Source organism: Lonchura striata, chromosome 18 (assembly GCF_046129695.1).
Source record: "Lonchura striata isolate bLonStr1 chromosome 18, bLonStr1.mat, whole genome shotgun sequence".
Classification (NCBI taxonomy): Eukaryota; Metazoa; Chordata; class Aves; order Passeriformes; family Estrildidae; genus Lonchura; species Lonchura striata.
Window position 1 is genome coordinate 8519775 of NC_134620.1, and position 22311 is coordinate 8542085.

Consider the following 22311-nt stretch of genomic DNA (forward strand, 5'->3'; position numbering starts at 1 on the left):
TAAAACAGTGTCCCTGCTGTGCACTTGTTGATCCGCTCGTTTATACCGCTTTCATTTCTGTTTCCTGGGACATTTGTACCACGTGCACCATGGGTTTTTTTACGCCAATTAGCACCCCGTATAAAGTGGCTTTCTAGCCAAATGAATTGTGGTCCTTTTGCGCAGCATCCTTCTAGTGACAGATCTCTTTATCTTATTCATCTGAAGGACTTCAAACAGTTTTATGTTCATCAAAACAAGAGCAAGAAGCTGAACTATCCTGAATGTCCCTACTTCTTAAATTATACAAAGGCAGTGACTCCTTTTTCCCCCTTCACTTAAATTATTTTGAAGTTTGAATTAAGTGAGAAGACAAAAAATATGGAAATAAAACATTAAAAAACAAACCCACTTGCAGTTCTTGGTCTTGATACTCTCACTTGGTTCACAGGCTTGAGCTCTCAGATTTTGCTTTTTTACCTTTCCTGGAAGCCCTGCAGATCCCCTCGGCCACAGAAACCTCACAGTAACACCAGCCTGTGCAAAACATCTGGACAGGACCACTGATAGAAGCAAAATTATTTAAAAACTGCAGATCCAAGCCGTGTTTGGATCTGCAGTTTTAACTGATACCCAACACAGTATTGTTCCACAGTCCCAATCACATGAGCCCCAGGTGAGAAAAATATATAAGAACACGAGTCAAAATTGATGAATGTACTTAAGAGCTTTGTGTTACTGACCTTAGTCTATAACTCTTCCCTTAGTAATAATAGTATGAAAAAATAGTTCTTTGAGACCTGAATGTCTACATTCCTCCAAAAGGATTTGTCTGTAAAACCCTGCTTGCTTTCAACATTGTCCTCGCTGAGGAATAAAGCCATTTATACATTTGAAGAGAAGCACATCAATGGAAGTTACAATCACTCAAAAGCATTGTCATGGTGCTTCATTTTTATTACTGCTCACAGTGACTGGTAATTGTTATCTCTGAGTGGCAGAGGAAAATACCAGCACATGGGAGATGCAACTAACAACCCAACGACCAAATCTTTTGTGTAAACTGTAGCATTAGCTGAGAGAGGAAGTTGTTTTGTTATATTGTGGCACTGAGAAAACGTATTTTCCAAATATTCCTGCCAAGAGATCCCTCTGCAATCATAGCAAGGAATTACTGCACCTCGGCGATAGCACAGAGCGAGGACACGATTGGTTCAGCTCCTGCAGCTCTCCCATAGTATCCATGTAAAAAGACAGCAAGTGAAACATACAGCTAGCTTAACGAGTCCTGTGTGGATAGGAGACTCAATTAAAATTAAATTATACAACAAATTAGGTTTTAAATGCTGCACTGCTTAGCCAGCCAGACAAATAATAATTAGAGATGTACTGATCTGCTGTGTGCAGTTGACTGCTGTAACTGCTCTCCATGTACAATCACCACATTTCTCTCCCAGCTCAGGGTAGTTTTATCCCACATTCCAAGTAATCCATCTCTCAACAGCCCCATTTTGTACTTGTCACCCTCCAAAGCTGGGCAAAATGGAGAGGATCTCTTTCTAGAGATCACCTTTCCCATCTGTTCCCTCAGTTAATGTTTGTTTAGCAATATACCTCCCCCTCCTCTTTGTTCCTAGCTTTATTCAAGCTCATTCTAGATGGAATTAGTTTTCAGGCTCTGAACTGTGTAGGTATACATATACCAGCAGAAAAAGAAGCTATAAATATTACTTCTTTTTTCCCCACAAGTAGTGATACACAAACCAGCAGTTTGAAAATACCCCATCGTGGATGGAGGGGTACAAGCTAGAAACTGTCACCTCTGATACTAGTTCTAGCAAAAGAAATTTAGGCCATCCTTATGAAGTACAATATAAAAATGAGTTCAGTTGAAAAGGACCTGAAGGCAGCTACTCAAATCCTATTGTAAATGTTCAAATGCATTTGTATTGCATTAATGTTTGAAGCTCTCTATCACCCAGTAGATAACATTCAGAAAAACTGGTGCTATTTAATTTTCTCCTCAATTTTTTTTTTTTTTTTTTTTTCACTTCTGGAGAAAGCAATATCAAATTATTAATATCAGATCAGGAAAAAGCAACTTGGACAACATGAGGGGTTTTCCTAGTCAGGCAACCAGCCTCAGATTTCTTCCTTATTATGTGGTAGAGACAGGAAGGCAGCCAGAGACATCACATGAAAAGGAAAGAAAAGTGCCACTTATGTCCTTTTCTAGACATCCATTACTGACCACTCCTAGTGTTTAGGACACTTTCAGAGTGGGGAAAACCAGTATGGAATTACTCATTAATTACAAAGTTAAGCAGCAATAAGTCAAAGGAAGGACTCCCTGGGAAATTAAGAGGAAAGCAAACAAAACCAACACACCAAAATCATGCACAGGGGAGCTAATGAAACAATGCAGTTCCCAGGGAGAAGATCCTCTCTGCAGGGACCATGGCTGAGCTTTGTTGCTGGGGGAGAAGGAGCAATGAGGAGAGGCTGCTCTGTGCCCAACTGGTAAACAGAGATCAAAAATAATGCAACTGTTGTTCACACTTCCCCAGTGAGCTTCACTGATCAACAACACTCCCAGTTGTCTTTGAAATCACTCTGTAAATGCAGCCAGGTATTTCCCAAAGAGAGATAATAATAGTAATAGTAATAGTAATAGTAATAGTAATAGTAATAGTAATAGTAATAGTAATAGTAATAGTAATAGTAGTAGTAATAATAATAATAATAATAATATTTAAAACAAACCTTATTGACACTTAGAAATTGCTAACAACTATTTTGTTACATTCAAATGGAATTTAAAGCAATACAAATACATCTTTTGGCATTATTTACTCCCTTTTTCTCCCCAGGCTGTTGGGGGAAAGCAGTTCAAATTCTTGCCTTTGGCACTTTTTAGTTTCCAAACATCAAACTCTGTAGGCAGCTTGCAAGTCCCAGAAGATGGTCTCTTCTGTCTAATAAAGAAACCAATTCCACTTGATTTGATAAATGGAACTATTCCTGATAGCCTTAGGTTTTCCAAGACATGGGTTTGGGGTTTTTTGCAGATCCAGGCTCAGCCCTACAGTAAAGTCCTCCCCCATCTTACCTGACAGGAGCCCACACTAGCCACAAGCATATGGACATACACTTACTCTCACTTTTCTTGTACCAGATTCACACGGACCTTTTTAATGGTTCTTCTTGTCATTTATAGGTGACAGTCCAAGTTTTCTTTTTGATCACATAATTCATGAAGTTTGAGAAATCCTCCAGCACTTCATCAGTAAATCTTAGATTGACATGTTTAGTCTAAGGAAGAAAAATTGTATATATTATCTCAGGATGAAAGCCTACCTACAGAAAAATTACATTAGTATTTCTGCAAAGAATCCATAGAAAATTGGGAAAATTTACAGTCTGGATGCAGAACTGATTGCATCAAAGGGGGTTTTTTAAGTATTTCTTTCCTTTGAGTGTTTTGAAATATGCATCCTCCAGGGGGTGCCAGATTAACACCACTGGAAAATAAAAATGTGTGAGTTATCCACACCAAGGAGAGAAGCGTCCATCCTGCACATTTCAAAGTGCCTTGTGAGTGATGCACCCCTCCAGTCTGAGCCAAAGGCTCCAGTGTCCAGAGTGAAATTTTTCAGCTGTTTACTTACAAAACTCTCCTGAAGTCAGAAACTGCTGACTGCTCCTACAATTAAGGTCACACACATGTTCTGCCGAGTTCAGGTAGGCTACATCCCTCAGAAAAGAGCTTTAAGAGTGGCTGAGTGGAGAAATGCATCCATCTCAGCCTTTGAAAAAAAGAGACCTTGGGGAAGGAAGAAGTAAAAAATGCAGTGGCAGCTGTGTGTGTTATGAATAAGGACAGAAACCTGGACACAAGAACTAAAATGACACAGAAAAGCTGGAGAAAACATGGTCAGGAGTGTCATCAGGTTTTCAATAGGTCTGCAGGGAATGTCAGCAATGAGTAGGATGGTTGTAAATGTCATTAGAGCAGAGGAGAAGTTTCACTGGCTCGGAAAAGAGAAATCTGTCACTTAAAACAGAAACTATGCCTTGAACAGGCAACTGCTTTACTCTTAGGGAAATTGATCTAATCACTATTTCCAGTCAAAGGAGCAAGGAAAAAAAAAAAAAAGAAAATTGTTGAGAAGTCATATAATAATATCAAAACCTTTTCAACATTTCACTGCTCATGTTTTTCTTTTATCTACACAGCAGCTAAAATAATCACACAGTCAAGACATTCTGCTTCCCACAGAAATATTACTGAAAGAGTGCCTGGTTATCTTCCACTTGGCAGTAAAATCTCTGCTGAATAAGTATTTAAGAAGAAAATTTCTGTGAGACTCCAATACTAAAAGACAAAATCTCTGATATATACTTAATTTGACCTCTTGCAATTTTATTTTTCTTACTTTAAGATTAGCCACAACAGTCAATGCTAGCAGTGAAAACCAACATAATTAATCTTTAATATCACATAAGCGTGGACATTGTCAGAATGAAAGAAGACCCTGAATATTATATTAATCCATTATTAGAATTATATTGGACCCAGGGCTGTCAATTAACACCCTACTGAGATGCAGAAGAGATGCCTATTATTTCAAAAAATCACTTTACTCAATTCTCAGCTGCTTATAAAAGTGGAGCTCCAGTGCAGTCACTGATCAGCAACTTTGCATCAGCTAAAAATATGATCACTTGTGTAGAGTTTAAATTGTTGGGGAAGCACAGTGAATTCATGAACCAAAGCCTTGAGTGCTGGGGGTGGTTTCTGTGACCATGTAGGGAGCTGTGCCTGGTGTAGGCACTGAAGCAGAGACAACAGATAAAAATCACTTGCAGTACATACCTGGAAGTCTAGTAACGGTTTTGGTAAATGATAACATGCCCTAAATAGCATGATCTTCAGACTAGACACTGGGATTAATGGAACATTTTACTTTATTCCTCACTTTCTCTCAATGCCATATTGTAGAGACACATTCATATTTTTGTTTGGCATTACCTTTGTAGATGCAGACTTGTGCAGTTAGTTGTAAACTAAGCTGGTTAACACTGAACTGTCCCCTGAGAAAGGGAAGGCTCTGTCTTCTGTGTCCTGTACAGAAACAAATGGTCCCATAACATCTTGTCTGCCTTATTATTGTCAGGGAGTCAACCTTAGGGGATGTGGCAACATTTTTTATTTGTTATTTGATTTCTTAAAAATCCCTGCTGTGGTTATTAAGAGGAAATCGGCCATAATTCAGGAGCAGTAGTTCTGATGGACAGTGAGATGGAAGGCTTCATATTAAAGCCTTAGGAGGCCAAAAAGAAAATTGAAACTCTGGAAGTATTGGCTGATGGGCACTATAGTTTCATTATAAAGAACACCAAGTTCTATAAACCTCTTGGTGGGAGGGATAAGAGCAGAATGAAAACAGTGACCTTGAGATCAGTGTCAGGCTAGAGAATAGTAAGACAAAGGCCAAGTAAAGGAGAAAAAGAGGAAATGCAGGTCAAGACATCATCTTCAACTTCAACCTCATTCTTGGCACTCCTGGTCAAAAGATGCCCACATTTATGGTTTCTTTCTGTAAACCAAATGAAATACATGCTTTCTCTCCATCCATGAAGCTGGAACCCCTAATTATGTTTTCTTTGCTTTGCATCTTCACCACTGCATTATTCTCTCTGGTTTTGTCATTTGGTTTTTTGCCCCATTCCTTTTCCTAGCCAGCTCAGTGGCCTGCTTTGACCAAATAACTTTCTATTTACAACCATCTTTTGATTCACCTTTCTTTAGTGCAGCAAGGAAAAAGCTACTCCATTAATTTTCCAAGAGCTGTTTTGACCCAAGTCTATCCAGCCTATAATTTTAATTAACTTTTATGAGTCAAAGCTCACTTCTTAACTGCTACATTGTCAGTCTGTATCACCTCTTTGTTCCAGTTTTCCACATTTCCTCTTAAACCTGGTCTCAGTCTAAAGAAATCAAATTGAAGACCGTTATTTGGGGTAGGCCTTGAGAAGACAAAAAGGCTATATTATCTGCTGGCTAACTCGGGGAGCAACTGGCTGTGATTTATGGGGGTGTTAGAACACCCATAGCTCAACATCCACAGGCACTGAGAGCATAGGACAACATGGGTGTTGGCACACCATCACCATGTGGTTTTTCATATGTGAGCCCTGGCTTCTTAAATACCCTGCATTCAGCTTTGACAGACTGTAAAGTACTGGAAGTCACAATCCCAAAACATCGGTCTTGTTACTTGTTTCATTACATTCTCATCTTTTACAGCAGTGTATTTGTGGAGAAGCAATGGTTCAAGAGCTCACCTAAATCATTGGTTTGCAGTTTATGGTCTGCAGAGCCTGGCAAGCCCATGAAAAACTTCTAAAGAATCTGAAAAAAAGTGATTGAGAAAAAGAAAATTAATATGTGTCAGACAGCAATCTACATATGTGAAATTCCTAAAGGAGTCTGCACTACTGCTGGAAATTTTTTAGGGGCCCACAAATCAAAAAATGTTGAAAAACCACTGACCTAAATCTTCTCCTGCAACAGCAAATGGCCTAGAACTGCAGCAATATGAGAACTTGGCACTAAGAAATGGCATGACAGCTAAGCAGCACAAAATTGCTGCAGCTTCTCACAGATGTAAGTGGAAGGGAATGGGACAGGCACATATCTGTTTTGCCTTTGTATTTGTTCAGTGATTAGTGCTAAAACAGACACAGAATAAAAAGGGCAGTCTGTTTCAATGCTAACTAAATAATCTTAACTACAGATTACAGCATGCAACAAATTTGGAGATGGATATGTTCCTTATACAGATTGGTCATTTCAAAGGGTGAACTTTCACTAATTTAAAAAAAAAATCAGACAAGCACAAACCCTATTAAGGCATCATGTCATTATTTCACTAGATTCTCTGGAAATAAGCTTGTTTCTGTGCTAATTTTTCTTCTGGCAGAACCAATTCATTCTTGGCCTTTACAAGCTGGTCTTTTAAATTTGATTCAAAATTGGATTTGGGCCTCTGGAGATACCTGATGTCAGCCTTCCTAATGTAGTGTCAACATGAAGACACAAAGAGATAAAAAGTCAGTTTCACTTAGAGTTTCCTTTTTCCAGGGTCTAATCTGGGTTTTTCACTGTCTTTCACATTTGCAGTCTGGATCATTGCATCTTCTTGTTGTGAGTCACATTAAGCAAGAGGGCAAGAGAGTGCTTAGCCAACCTCCCTGGTTTATAGGCAGGGTCACTAACACAGCTGGAACACATACTTATGCTTCATGATATCACCTCATAAAACGATCACATAGCAGACAAATTTTAAGTGCATATTGGAAAAGCAGAAACTCTGGGGTCAGGGTGGCGCAGAGTGGAGGAAGGGTAAATGTAGGCTACAATGAGAAATAATGAGACTCACTTTGCTGGAGGAAATGGTCAAACATTAGCATTTCAATAGAAGAGGTCAAACCATTTCATCCAATACAGGATGTCATTCCCTGCAGACCAAGCTAATACAACCCATAACATCTGTACTCTGTATCATACTTTTAAAATATGACATCCAAACTGTGGGTTACTCCCCACAACGACTTCTATTATCCCTCCTGCCTCCCTCCCTGGCCCAGCATGCAGTCTGTCCTCATTTGGATCATATGAATTGAACAACTAAAAAGGGTACACAAAGGAAAAAGAGCAAGAACACAGAATATCTCAGAGATGTTAAGGAAAACTGTGTAGGCACACAGCTCAGGTCTATCATAACACACACAGAGAAACACTGAATTACAATTCTTTGGGCAACCTTAGGTCTATCCTATCCAGGCAGGTTCATTTATTCTTTTCTTGGAAGTGTGAAAATGCTGTGATTAAAAAACAAAAAACAACTAATAAAACCAGAGCAAAAAACCCCAAACAAACCACCAGAAAACCCCCACAAAACATTAAAAAAACCCAAAAAAACTCGAAAAAGCCAACACAAAAACCAACCAAACTCTCTTCCCCTTACATTTCCCAATCTGCAGCACATTCATGGCTCAAAACACTTAGAGACTCAAAATTTTGCTACCACCACTGCAGAGCAGAAAGTAAAGCTGCTTTTTGCAGTGTCTTGCTTAGCATGGTATATTTCACAAAGGCAGTGGAGGAGGTATTTTTTTCCAGGTCTCACATATGGCAATTGAGACAGGATTTTAGGCCACAAGTAGAACATCACCATTCTACCATATTGCCTATCTCTTACAAAGGTAAGGGAAATCCTCATGGTCAGATGAGCTGTACAGCTGTTCCGTTTTGCAGAAGTCTTGTGAATTTTCCTCAGTGCTGTTTTTCCCTTTGCTTACATCAATGTCTAATTTAACACCTTCTATTTCACTGTTCTCTCAGCAGTCACTGCCCAACAGCACATCCTCCCATCAGCTTACCAGTGTAAACCAGCCAAGAGCACATGAAATGTTTGATTGGATTCAGCTGGATCTTTCTGTATTGTGGGAAGAGCAGACAAGCATTTGAATAGAGTTTCTGGGTGTTGGTCTGGACATCCACATCAATCCCTTGCCAGAAAGAGAAAAAGCAGCATCACATTTTTCATAGTGCTTTTCTTTAGTGACATTTCCTTCCTTCCATTAAGCAAATGTCCAGGGGAGATAAATGAATTGCTTTGTATATCTAGAGGATCTTTGAAACCCTTGATCTAGCAAGAATGAGAAAAATAACAGGGAGCTGAATGGAGGAAGGAGATTTAAACACACAGATTCTCAGACAGAAAAAATAATAAAGAGCTAGAAAATGGAGGCATGCCGCAAGAAAATAACTCAGACATAGGGATACTCCAAAATAACGCAGTTGCTAGAGGAGAAAAAAGCCAACACAAAAGGACTTCATGCAGCAAAGGAGAGTTGATGTTCAGCAATGCTCAGAAATTTTAATACTGATGTGTAAAATTAAACCATGACAGCAGAACAGGCTTATCTGCAAGCGTCACGTTACTTCCCCTGGGATCACTACCTTCCCACTGGTGCTTCTGTCATCTTCTCCTCCCCCCTCCAAATCTCACTTGACCTGAATTCTCATGATTTGACTCCATAATCCTCTGGTTTCCACTGTATGCACACAAAAGATTATTGTACAAAAGCGAATTCCCAGGGCCTTGGGCTTTGCTTTCCATTTAGTTAAAGAATTATCCTACAGTAGTTTAGATGCTGGGAAACTTGTCCTGTAGATTACTGCCTACAGGGCAAATGCTGAGGAGACTGCTAACGAGAGAACAGATGTTCAGTGGCTTATGAGCCTTGCTGAATGTAAATATCTTCAGCACACTGCCTGTCAATAAGCCTCTGCCTGAGAATCACAAACCTTATGGACAAAATTCACCCCCCCACCTTGTAAATGCATGGGCTTAGGCAGAATTACACTGGGGAAGAAGCTGTTCCTTCATCTGCACCAGAGAGCCAGAGTTTAAAAGCTTGTATAGACATTGAGACTAAATGCCATGAAAAGTTAATATTTTTAAACAAAACATTGTCTCTTTCCAAGAGAAAATGCAGCTCTTGGATCTGTTATGACACAGCAGGCCTAAAATAAACAGATTTCGGTGAAAAATTGATATTAGGGGTGAAAGATTTTACAGTGACTGGATTTCTAAAAGTTTGCTTGTCTCCATAAAAGGATGTTCTGCTTACAGGGCTTCAGTAGGTGATGTTTTTCCAGAGAAAGCAGCTTAAGGGGGGGTGGGTACCTCTGGACTCTCCTGAGCATCACTGTGCATCCCTGCATACCCCTCTGTCTCCCCCCTGTGACACCTGTAAGGCCTTAGACAGACTCCTAGGCAAAATGTGGAAAGAGTTTAAGCCCCCTCTTCCCCTCAGTCTTCTGAACACCTGCAAACATTCAGCTACCAAAGCAGAACTGTTTTCCCCCTTTGCCTGATGAGTGACCCTCAGAGCACCTACACTCGAGTGAGGGCTGAGCAGCTGATCACAATTGGTGCTTCTGAGTGGCTTTTTCTTTATGAGGTTTCCTGGCAGAAGACCAAGATATGCAAGAAGGACATTTGCCCTAAAGCTTCAGCCCTTCCAGCCATCCTTCCTAGGACAAGAGCAGGCTGATCTTGCTCTGCACCTCATCAGTTGTACCTACATTGCTGGAAAGCCAGGAGTTCTTGCTGATCAAAGATTGTCACTTCACTGTTGAAGTGTAGTAACTGCATGCTGTCATGAAGTTGCTTGGTACAATTTTCAGGAGTCCTTACAGCTGAGTGTGCCACATCTCTCTGCCTTTGCCAAGTGGTGCTCAGAGTTCCCAGTTATGGCATGAGGAGGGAAGGCAAGTGAGCAGGGTCTCTCTTCTATCACTGAAACCATGAAGGGGCTCTTTTTTTCTGGGAGTCCCCTGTTACAAGAGCATAACCACAGTCTGGAAAATAAACAAACTCCACCATGCACAACATTTAACTGAAAAGACTGGCTGGCAAGCTGAAACCTGGGAAACCTGGGTCAGCTACTAAGCTGTTTTATGATGTGGAACAAATCACTGTGCCGTGTTCACTCCTCTGTCCCATCCCAATCAGATTGCCAGCTCTGCACAGACAAGCCTTGAGTTTTATTAAACATGCATACTCCACTGAGCACACTGCAACCCTTGTCTCACCTGAGGCTTCTAGGTGTTCTTGTAACACGCATAATAACACTTTACAGTTCAATCTCTTATGGTGGGAAGTCTCATGAAAAATACTTAGTATGTGCCCTTTTGTGTATAAAAGTGATTGGCATGGAAGGATAGCACAGAAAATACTGTAATTACAGTCTTGTCTATTGGAGGTAGAGATTTACAGCTGCAACGTGCCCACCTCTGGGTGGAGACCACAGGAGCAGCACAGCACTGCCAGGACAGACACCAGGACAGGGTCTGCAGCAGGAACAGGGCGGGACCCAACCTGCTCAGCCTCGTTCCTTCCCTTCGCCTTCTCCCTGCAGGCAAACCACAGCCGGATCCTGCCTAGGGCACCGAGGTGAACACCCCAATTCTCACCAGAACTGTCACCATTTCTTGTTACCTGACCGAAGTGCTCTGCACCACCTCAATGCTCCTGCGGGCACCAAACCTGCACCCACCCAGCCCTGCTTGGCACCGGGGCAGAGCGGGGCCACAGCAGCCAGGCTGAGCGTGGGTAGGTAGGAGGTACATCAGCATGTAAAGCTCCATGAAAATATAGAAATATTAGGTACTTCAAACACTGCTAGACTTCACCTCAGTTGCTCCATTGTCAGGATGAGCTTGTTAGTAGCGGTAATATTTGCTCTTAAGCCAGGCTATTCGCACGTTTCCTAAGCCCTTCAGCGCCCGTGGGACAAAGCAGGCTCTAAGGCCGGGCTGCGCGGGGCTTGCCGAGTTTTGGCAGAGCAGCCTCGGATTTCGCGCAGCGGGGCGTTACGGGCTCCGCGCAGGGCGGCGCTCCCGGGGTCCCTGTGCTCCGGCGGCACTAGATGGCAATGTGGCTCTTCGGCAGCCCTGGAACGGCAGCCCGGGGCGTGGGGACCCCTGGGCACCCCCGAGCATCGCCGAGCATCCCTGCGCGCTCCTCTGCACCCCGCCCTGTAACCCCCGCAAGACCTCAGGCAAATCGTGGCAAGAAATGCTGCTTGGGTGGCTTGTCACTGTCCTGTGCCTCCAACAATCGCTTCTCTTCCCAGATTAGATTTTATCCATCCCTGGAAATAAGAGCTGCAGCCAGCAGCAGGGCCCTTTAGTGGTGGCCACAACCCGTGTTCCTGCCGAGGGGAGCAGCACCGCTCTGCCCAGCCTGAGCTGCTGTTGCTGGGACCCATGGAAGACACTATGGGGCATGAAACCCATGGGCAGGCAGCCCATGTGCCAGCATTGCATTTGTGCCCAAATTGCCACCAGGCCACATATCTGCAGCTCTGCAGGCAGTGCTGGGGCACACTGGCCTGGGCACCACCAGGCACTGCCACCACTAGCTGCCTTCTGCAGATTTGCTGCCCAGAAAGGGTTAACATTTCCTTTCCTGAGTCCAGAATAGCATTTCTGAGTTGGTTTCTGGACATTTTATTAATCACCCTTAATCCAGTGAATTTTTCTTTAAAATGAAAGCATTTTTCTTAATAAAAAGTCACAGACAAAGCCTTTTCTATTGTTGCCTTTGGTTGGAGTTTTATCTGTCAGTCATGGACAGGTTTTTAAGAGGAAATTTTCAGATGAATGATAAAGGACACTCTGAACTCTGCAACACAGGGATGATCTGCCACTCGGTTTCTAGTTTCTGTTTAGTTTTTAGATCTGCCATGCCAAGGAACATTTCAGTTTCAGAATTAATGGTCTTATCCCCTGTTTTACACCTTACTTCTTAGGGTTGCCTCCCCTCTGAGCTCTCTCTGTGCCCATGGCACAGCTAGAATTAGCATTTCACCGCAAGAGCTGTGCTCTGCAGGAGTATGGGATGAACACTGGGCTGTCAGTCCATGCAGACAAACTCCCCAGCCTAATTTGTGCTGCCTGTTGCACCAGGGACTTACCATTAACTCTGTTGTCATTCCTTGTCTGCTTTAACATGATTGCTTTCAAGATTTCTCTCTCCAGGAAAACATCTGTGTTTTGGATTAGTTTTCCCTAGACAGATTTACTTACAGTTTTCCACATTAAATCTCCCTATTTTGTTGCTTTCTAGTCTATCTAGGTCCTTTTTTTGTTATTATTCCTCCAGGTGCATTAAAAAATCTCCCCATTTAGTGGAGTCAGCAGAGTGCTCTGGTATCCCAATTTACTCTTTGTATTCAACTATGAATGAATCACACATTCCTGGATGTCCTTCTTTTACACAGTGCATTCACTTCCTGCAGTCCTTTGTTTACAGTTCATGCTTTTGTCATCTGCATGACTGTGCCAATACCCAAAAGGATTTAAATTACTGTTTCCATCAGTCACATATGAAAAAGCTATAAAAAACAGAATAACTCCCCAATTGTTCTGCTTATCAGCCATAATTACATTATCTTTTGAATGTTAAAAGATTTTCCTCTTAGTATCTGCATTATTTTACTAAATATAAGCTTACAGTAACTTCCAGATTACTTTTGATTCCTGTTTGAAAATTATTTGGATATTTAATTTTCATCATATTTTCTGCCAATATAATATCAATTGCCCATTGCTTAGTTGTAGCTAGCAGAAAATATTATATTGTCCTTTAATTAAGGGATATAACATTATAAATAGGCCCATAAAAGAAATGAAAATTTTTGAATGGCAGCAATTATGTCTAACAAGAGAATGAAACGAGATGGTCAGTGAATTTAAAGAGTACCTTTTCCGCCCTTTGTTTTATCCATCTATTGAATTCAGGATGAAAGCATATGTAGACCGTGTCCCCAAAACAAGCTTCCTCTTGTCAGCATTCCTGTATTTCATCCAGATATGCTGTAATTTTCAACCCTCATGCTCTGAGGCCAAATGCTACACAACCTGCCTTGAAAACACGGAGCAGAGCTGGAGGCTGCGGCTGTGCCAGCAGCTGGGGCTGCCACAGCCCCTGCAGCTCCTGGTTATGACAGCCTGTGAGACAGCTCTGCTTGAAGGACACACGGATGGCAGAGCTGCCCGGAGCGCCAGTGCAGCCCGGTGCAGCCCAATGCAGCCCAATGCAGCCCGGTGTGGCCCAGTGTGGCCCAATGCAGCCCGGTGCAGCTTGGTGCGGCCCAGTGCAGCCCAGGGACCGCAGCCCAGGGACCGCAGCCCAGCCCCAGCCCCTGCTGTGCCCAGCTTTGCTTGGCCTCAGCGAGGAGAGGGAGGTGGCTCCGTGCTCATGCCCGAGCTCCCTGCCGGCAGCGCTGCACAGCGCTCTCGCAGCATTGTCTGCTTCGTGCCCCAGCACTGCTTACAGCCAGAGCTTCTTCCATTTCCCTCTGCTTGTCTCTTAACGGAGACAGACCCTACATTTTATGTTCACTCCTATTCCTGGTAGGTTTGCAATTTGAGCACTGCACTGTGATTTTCTCCAAGGTTTTGTTCTCTCAAGGCATTTCACTGCTCTTTCTTTCGAATGCACTTGAGAGACAGGACACAGGTACTGTGTCCTTCTGACGAGTCACAGGAAAAGGATTTTTACCTCTACAACTGGCCTCTTAACCTATCAGGTCCTCCCAAACCACAACAAGACTCCCCAGTTTGCAATACTTCTCCCCAAACTCAAGTACTCCACTGCTTTAATATCACTGAGACATGACTCCACCCCACTCCCTTCTGCAGGACTTTTTAAATGTTCCTAAGATTCCTTTGTTCATTATTATTTGAACGCTGAGCATGGGTTCAAGCAGCTCAGTTCCCAGGTGCTTTCTGGATGATGTGGCCAAAACACTGGTGCCTTCTGCTGCCTACCACAGAGCATGAATTCGTCCTTCATGTGGGGGAGGATGGCAGTGCTCACCTAAAGACCTTCCTTAGCCTGACACTGATCTTTGAGGCCGTTGTGCTTTGCCTTATGCCCGTTCTCTAGATCCTCCCACTCTTGCCCCCTTTATCTTCACTGTGGAAGTTGAAGGTTCACTGTGATCATTTGCAAGAGCAATTAGCAAAAGCCTGTGCTCACGTGAAGCCTCCGTGGCATGACGGAGTGTAGGGCATGTCCTCCAAATCCCATCCTTGCTCCAGGCTGTGCAAAATCCTGTAGGATCAGAACTCCCAGCTTAGCACTGCTGGCAGGCAGACAAAAGCAGAGACAGACAGTCCTCATCCCTCATCCTTATTCAGCTGTCCCTCCTCCTCCTCCTCCTCCTCCTCCCACCTGCGAGGCTTTTGCTGTTAGATCTTAGAGCGTTCAGCTGTCTTCCACCTCCATCATTGCTTTGATAACTGATAGCAGGGAAGGTATTACTTAAAGAATCTGGGTGACTGTTAGCAAAATAAACAGGAGATGAAAGATAAGGCAGTCTCCTTGGTGCGTAATTACCTTAAAGGAAGGTCTGTTTGCTAATACTGTTGTTTTGATGTGCTAAATAGCTTGGGCTTAACGCCCCAGCAGATACTAAAGCTAACTAATTCCCGGTGATGTCATTGCAAGATTACAGAGACTGGAGAGGTAAGGGAGGAGTATCCACAAGGCAGCGGTGTGTAAGGAGTGCTCCCAAATCACCCGATGTGGCACACGGGAGTTTCGTCTTCACAGACAGCTCTGCTGTCAGCACAACAAAACCCCACCAAGTGATGCCTCCAGGCAGGCGGGTGGCTCTCTCCGAGTCACCTACTCCCTTCCCACCAGCCTGCTCTTGAGGAGATGCTCTCAGGTGTGAGAGCATTCCCTCTGCAGCGCTCTGCAAGGGAGCTCTTGCTCCCCAGTTCTCCCCGTAAGGGGGTTCTCTCCCTCTGCTCTGAACTGGCTTGGAAGGAGCTGCAGCTGGTTTGTAGGCAGCTGGGTTACCTGTGTGTGCGCATCATCTGAACTGTGCATGATTGCAGGGCTCCTCTCTTTTATTTAATTGTCTGCCTGGAAGCATCTTCTGACCTAATTATGCCTGCAGTTGTGCCACTTGGCTTGTCCTGTGTGCCGAGTGGCATCGCATGAGCAGGGCCCACTGTGCACATGCTGGCACACAGCTGAGCTAATACACACTGACAGTGGGGATCGGTTTTTTAAGGCTAAGAAGTCTCCTGGGGTGTTAGTAATCCCCTAGAGGTGCCATTAGCTTATGATAACCACACCTTTGAAATTGTTTTATTGCTTTAATAATGTGGTGGTGATGGAAAATGGGGAACATGCCACATTTATTATTTATGCTAGTAAAAGATGAAAGTTAGCAATTAGAAGCTTTAAACCACAGGTTCAGCAGAACTACATAGCTTACATTTATTCCTTCTTGGACTGTGCACTCCAGCACTGGGATGCCCTTACTGTCCAGGTTCGTTATGTTGAGCTGCCTACAGAAACCATGGCAAAGTGGCAGTGCCAGCACAATTAACATTGTAAGATGGATACACATCTCACTGCAGGGATGGGTGGAGATTTCCTGGTGGGGAGCTGTTGGAACAGTGCTTTATGATATCTGAACTAATCTTGTGCTATGATAATTCTGTCTTGCTTAAGTGCTTGCAGCCTCTCTGTGCTGCGCAGTCATGCTGTGGCAGCTGCTGTGTACATCTGATCCAAACTCGCTGCTTCCCCACACACTTAATTGGTAAAATTGCCACATATTGTTTATTAAAAAGTGTGGAAAGAGTGAGCAGAATCTTGGTCCCAGGACTGTAGAGCAGTGGCTCTGCTGCCACACAGCTGGGAATCACACTCTGTCAGCTCAAGGCAACGCAGAGAGAATGTATGTTGTACCATATGTGTCATGACACCTACATCTAGGTGGAGCAGCTCTACTGAGGTAAAAGAAGCTGGTGCAGCTGGTGGTGGAGTATAACATCAGGCCCTTCAAGGCTGCCATGCTTCCCTGGTGTGGAGTTTTAACCTTAGTACCCAGAGAAGGGGACACCAATGTCACATCAGAACCAAAGGGAAAGGTAGGGAAAGTTATGCTTGTCATAAAAGAAACGTGCCAAGACAGCAACAGTCCCTGCCTGGAGCTGTAATGGAAGTGATTTCACTAATCTGCCTTGCAGGCCACTTTCTCATTCTGTGTGATCCTTCAGCGAGGGTGCAAGCGTGTTTGATCGCTTCACCTTAGGATCAAACAAGCAGAGGGCTGACTGTGTGTTTTATCTGCAGTTGGCAGAAAATGGAGGTGAGAGAGCAAGCAAGTGAGTTTCTATTAAGAATAGAGAGATTAATGCACCCAAATTTAATTGGAATTGCACAAGCAGGCAAGAGGTGTCAAGCTCTGAGTTCGTGCATAGATTGTGTGGGTGTCCTATGTACTACATTTTGAACATCTGCAGCATGACTCTCTCTGCCTTGTACTTTGGTCCTTGCTCCAAGCTTTCATGTTGGTTACTGATGTTGTACATCCTTATTTCTATTGTACACCCTTGTGCCCTTTGCCTCGTTGCAGTGCACCACTCCCCCTGGCAGGCTGTGTGCAGACAGAGGTGAGCCAGGACCTTGTCCATGACTTGGTTTCTTCTTGGCTCCAACAGCCTCACTGTTATCAGGGTCACACCTATGCCCTTACCCCTTCCCTGAAGCAAGCCCTGAGGCAAACTTAGGCCAGCTATAGACTATGTCCAGAGCCTGGTATTGTGAGTGAGCAACATTGGAGTGCAGCACCTGGCTGTGCAGGGCAAAGCAGGACCCCTCAAGTCATTAACATCCTTCTATTAATTAGAATCCATGTTGCTCCTTTTGAAAGCTGATTCCATGGCCCAACACAGGAAGATTGCATTAAGCATCAGTCACTGGCATCCACGTTACTCAGGCAAGAAGAAACCACTTATGTAGCCTGGGGTCCCCCTGCATCCCACACCTGACAAGAAAAGTCCTTAGGGCTGAACATCCCTTCCTAAAGGAACTGCAGATGATTCCTGCCAGGCTGGTGAAGGGTTGGAGCTGGTGCAGTCAACACTGTGAGTGCAGGCTGCTGCCACTTACAGAAGGGAATTGGCTTTAGGCCCATTCATTACCCTCTCACTTGAACATCACCCTTTGACAAGCTTTGCTTTTGGTTCAGGTTATTCCTGTGAGGCTGGAGCTCAGCAATCCCCATGGGCAAAGCTCAGCCAGGAGACAGGTTTTATTTCTTTTCCTCAAGGTTGTTGTCAGCCTTGCCTATGCTCAGGGACCTTCCTTGGCAGCACCAGTGGGACAAGGAGCCCACCCTCACTGGGAGGATTGTGCTGTGTAAGGAAAAAATGTTTCTGGCTCTTCTCATGTGTATTTGGGGCAGAAGGAAGGTGTAGTTTAGATTAGAGCACTGCAGCTTTATCAGTGTTTATCAGTGTAGGAGTTCTGCTCCGTGTAGCATAACAGCCTCAAGTCCTTTTAAACCCTGACATCAATATGTGGTGATAAGATAACACTGGTTATCCTGTACTGGTTGCTCTAGATAAGATAAACCCTTTTATGCTTTAAAACTGGACTCAAAGTTTCTGCTATGTTTTCTTTTCCTTTTAATGTAGCAAACTCCAGAAACATTTTATTTCTAAGGGAGTTGTATTTGTTAAGAGCAGATAAAAATAGTACATATCATAAATGAGACTTTCCAAACTTGCCTAAGGAGCATGAAACATTTTCTTTCAAAGACTAAATAGAAATGAGCTAGTAGGAGGTCTAGAAAATGTCTTAGAAATGTGTTGGATTAATTAGAAGCTAAAATTATTCCAAGTAAATGGTCATGCCTACATTTATTTTGTCACAAGTATGTCCACAAAGTGATATTTCAGCAACAGTGGATGTTAATTCTAAGGTGGTTACTTTTAATTAAGATGAAATAACTTTGGTAGTATTGCTTGAGACAGCAGTAGTTTGCATTTAAAGCTGGGACTGAATATAAGGCAGCATATCCATAAATCTACAGCACTGACTCTTCAAGTAGAGACAATATCTTCAGAGAATTTAGAGATACATCCATTCATTAGTGAGTTAAAATTAATAACTAGGTCCTCTATGAAATTTAGCACTTTAGTCTTGTTTGTCCCAAATGATTTTTACAATGGAATAACAGGCTATTCACATTTTCCATATAATTAAAATTAATTGAAATGACGTGCATTAGTTGTAATTAAACTATGCAGCTAAGAGTGGTTGTATGTAATTGCTATGATTATATAGGCTACAAATAACCTCAAGGAATGAAAATGGAGTTATTATGGCAGAAGAACTCAGCCTCTCACCACCTTCCTGTGACTGATGGTCTGCACAAGGGGAAGGCTGTCTCTGGGATGGGGCAGTGCTCCACCAGAAGGGGATGCTTTGGGAGGTGAGCTCGCTCAGCTGCCCCTGTTTCTAAGTTCATGTGAGATCAGCCCCAAAGCTGTTCACTAAGGGCTGCCCTTTCCTCTGCTTTAGGGTAGCACTAGTGAGGGGGACAAACTGAAGTGGGAATCCAACCCCTGTAAAGCACTGAAGCCTTTGGTACAGGGTTTGGCATGGCCTATAAATGACTGAATTATCTCCAAATTCAGCTCCACATTCACCAATCCATCCCAGTCACATCAGCAATGCCCTTCCCCCAGCACCAGGTGCACTGCAGGAGTTGTACAGCTCACTGTGGAGGCAAACTCCTGGTTTTAGCTCCAGTGTTTTCCACGTCCCTGTGGAAATGTTTTGTGGCTGCAAAGTACCTCCAGGCCACTTTGTCCAGCTGCTTCACACCAAAGGTGCCCACAGCACTGCCAAAAAGGGTCATGGAAACAAAACCAACATCTCCCACCATTCCATTGCTTGGAAAGCTCTGTCTGAAGTGATCAAGCCTAAACCACATTTCTGTAGGTCACTGAAGGGTCAGGTTGAGGTTACTGGGGATGTCATACCCATAAAATCACCTTTTTCTTTGTTTGGTTTTGCTCTGATTAGGCTTTTAGAGCAGTGTCTTTAAAATGTGGCTCAAATTGTGGGTTCCTACATTTTTAAATGATTGTTTGGGGAATAACAATTCCCTTATATATATTATAGTTGTTTATTTTTTTTCCCCACTGCCTTGGAAATATTGAGCTTAATTTCAGGGAAAACCCAGGGAAAAATATTTTTTGGGTTTTTGGTATGGGAATAAGCTCAAAGATTTGAAATTATGCTCTTATAGTCTGCCCTCTCGCCACCTGCAGCTGGTTTGTGCATGACAGGCTCCAGAATGCAGGGCTGTGTCACATCTTGCAGGGTGTTAGAAAAATGAACATTTCAGCAAGGTTTTGGCCTGTAGAGCACACAGGAGTGGGAGGGATATGACTGTCTTGCCAGCTGTTCACATGCCCTGTCCCAAGGCAAAGCAGCCCCCCTAAAGCATTTGCCTGGTACACCAGCAGGGCAGGTGCAAAAATCTGTGCTCAACACACAGCAGGCAACAAAGAATTATAAACTGCCCAAATTTCCCTTCTTAGAGTGCTTTGGGAATGATTGACATGGCTGCCAAGCAAAGCCTCTTGGAATGTACAGCACATGGAAACCTTCCTGGTAATTAATGGGGGATTGTGCTTTGGCCAAGTGGCTCCTGGAGCCTCTCCCACCCTGGGTCTGTCCCTAACTCAGGGTTGCTCTGCCAAGGAAGTTCTGTTTATTTCCAAACTGCAAACACTCCAGAGGAGGATGTGACCTTCAGGCAGCCACTTTGGCTAAAACCTCCTGGCATGCTTCAGCCTGCTCCTCCATGAGATCCCAATAATTCACTCCATAGCCCAACACTGCAAGATCAGTTTTATCCTTGAAAGACTCAGCTGTCTACCTTCAGGCTTAGCAACATGACTGCAAGAAAATATTTATTTACACATGGGTGTAAATTAGTGACAAGTATGGCAGTCTGACTGATTTCCCTCTTATAATGTCTTTGATCATCTGCATCCTGTGAAGATTAGGGTACAGATTTGGACAGCCTAGGGGTAACCACATGGCCCATGTGTGCTTGCACTAGCATTGTTACCATGGGGAAGTAAAGTCTCAAAAAAAAAAAAAAAATTTAAAAAGAAACCCCAAACAGCCACTCAGTATGGGCAGACTATGTTATTGGTTGGGGGGTGGGCGAAGGAGTGCAGGAAAGTGAGAGAAGCCATTAACATTTTGCACCATTAGTCAGGAGCTTGGGGACCTGCTGCAGCAAATAAAAACCCCATATAATGTAGTCAAGGGAATTCAGCCAAAAAAATTAGAAGTTTCTTTTTTTTTTTAATGTAATAACTTTTTACTCCATTTAATTTCTAGTTTAACCATCTGAATAGATAACAGAAAAGTACTGTGAGCTAGGGAATAATCTGAACTGAGGGAGAGAAAAAAACTGCTGAGAAGCTTTCAGGCATGTTCACAAACAAGAGTCATCCAAGATACCAGAGAAACCAGGAGGCAAGTAAATCAGGAGAAAACCAGATCTTCCTACCCCATCCCAAGAAACACAAGGAACCTGCTGTGCATTTCCACCTGGCAGGAATGCAGACCAGCACTGCGTACACAAGATCCCATCAGCAAGCCCTGGGCTTGCAGGTTCAGTAACTCCCAGTCTCCAGCTATTGCTGCTGGAGAGATCAAGTCACAAACTCAGCAATGGGTTTTATTTTTATTTATTTATTCATTCTCTTTAAAAGCTGAAATACTAGCTTTTGTACAACTTGTGGCTATACTCCCATCATTTTTGCTAATAAATATCTTGGAATGGATGATGATATCCTCATGATACTTTCTTATCCTCCTCAAATTAAGAGTAATCAAGAAGCCACAGCAACTGCTCCTGGCAGGAAGCTGCCAAGCTGTTATCCAGAAGCCTGACCGTCATTATTTGGAACAGATGCTCTTTCAGCTTTGTAATTTTCAGCCAAAAACAATGGCAGTAAGTGAAAGTAAAGCTGTGGGTCAAAGGAAGGCTAAACTGTATGAGAATCATGTGAAAATATTTTTGATTTCACACATCCTCTCCTTTACAGCACATGCTTCTGAAATGGTCTGTGAATGTTAACGTGCAGCTGCAGGTTTGACCTTGGTGTCCACGGCCTGGATTTGCCAACAGCTGAGGAAGCACAGGGTCACTGTCCCTGGAGCTCTGGCACAGCCTGTGCCTCCCTGGGCTGGGGATGGGCCACACCTGAGGCTGCTGCCACCTGCAAGCCCTGTCCTCCCTTGGGGAGGGCACTGCCTGGCACCGTGGGGCGAGCAGGGGCTGTTGGTGCAGCCTCTGGCTGGGAAAAATCTTCATCCCCACCTGTGAGCCCGGAGCAGGCTCCGAGGCTGGCACACGGGAGGGAGCTGCTCCTCCTCTCAGCACCAGGAGCTCACCTGGCTCCAGGGGGGCAGCTCCCATCCTCAGGAGCTCCCAGGGCTGCCCGGGACAGGGCACAGCACGAGGGCTGCAAAGCAGGACGAAGCTTCCAGTTATTATGGCCAGGCAGGCAAAGCCTGGTCTCCCCAGCTGGATGAAGGCTCTGCTGGGCTCCCTTCCTTTGCTAGGCAAGCTCAGTTTAACAGAGCTCAAGAAACAAGCAGGTCTCAGGAAATAAATGCTTTCAGTCTCTCTTTTTTATTGCCTGTAAAATAGCAGGAGGTTTTCAAAGCAACAGCAAATCCTGTTAAAAAAAGTAGAGAAAATTAAAGAAATGTTTCTTGTCTCAGATCCAGCCCTTTTCACCTTAACTTTCCATCATGGTACATAAAATTTTGTATATTTTGGCAGAGTAGAGAAATAACTTTTCCCCTTTCTCTTCCTTGCACAGCCCAGGAGCTCTGA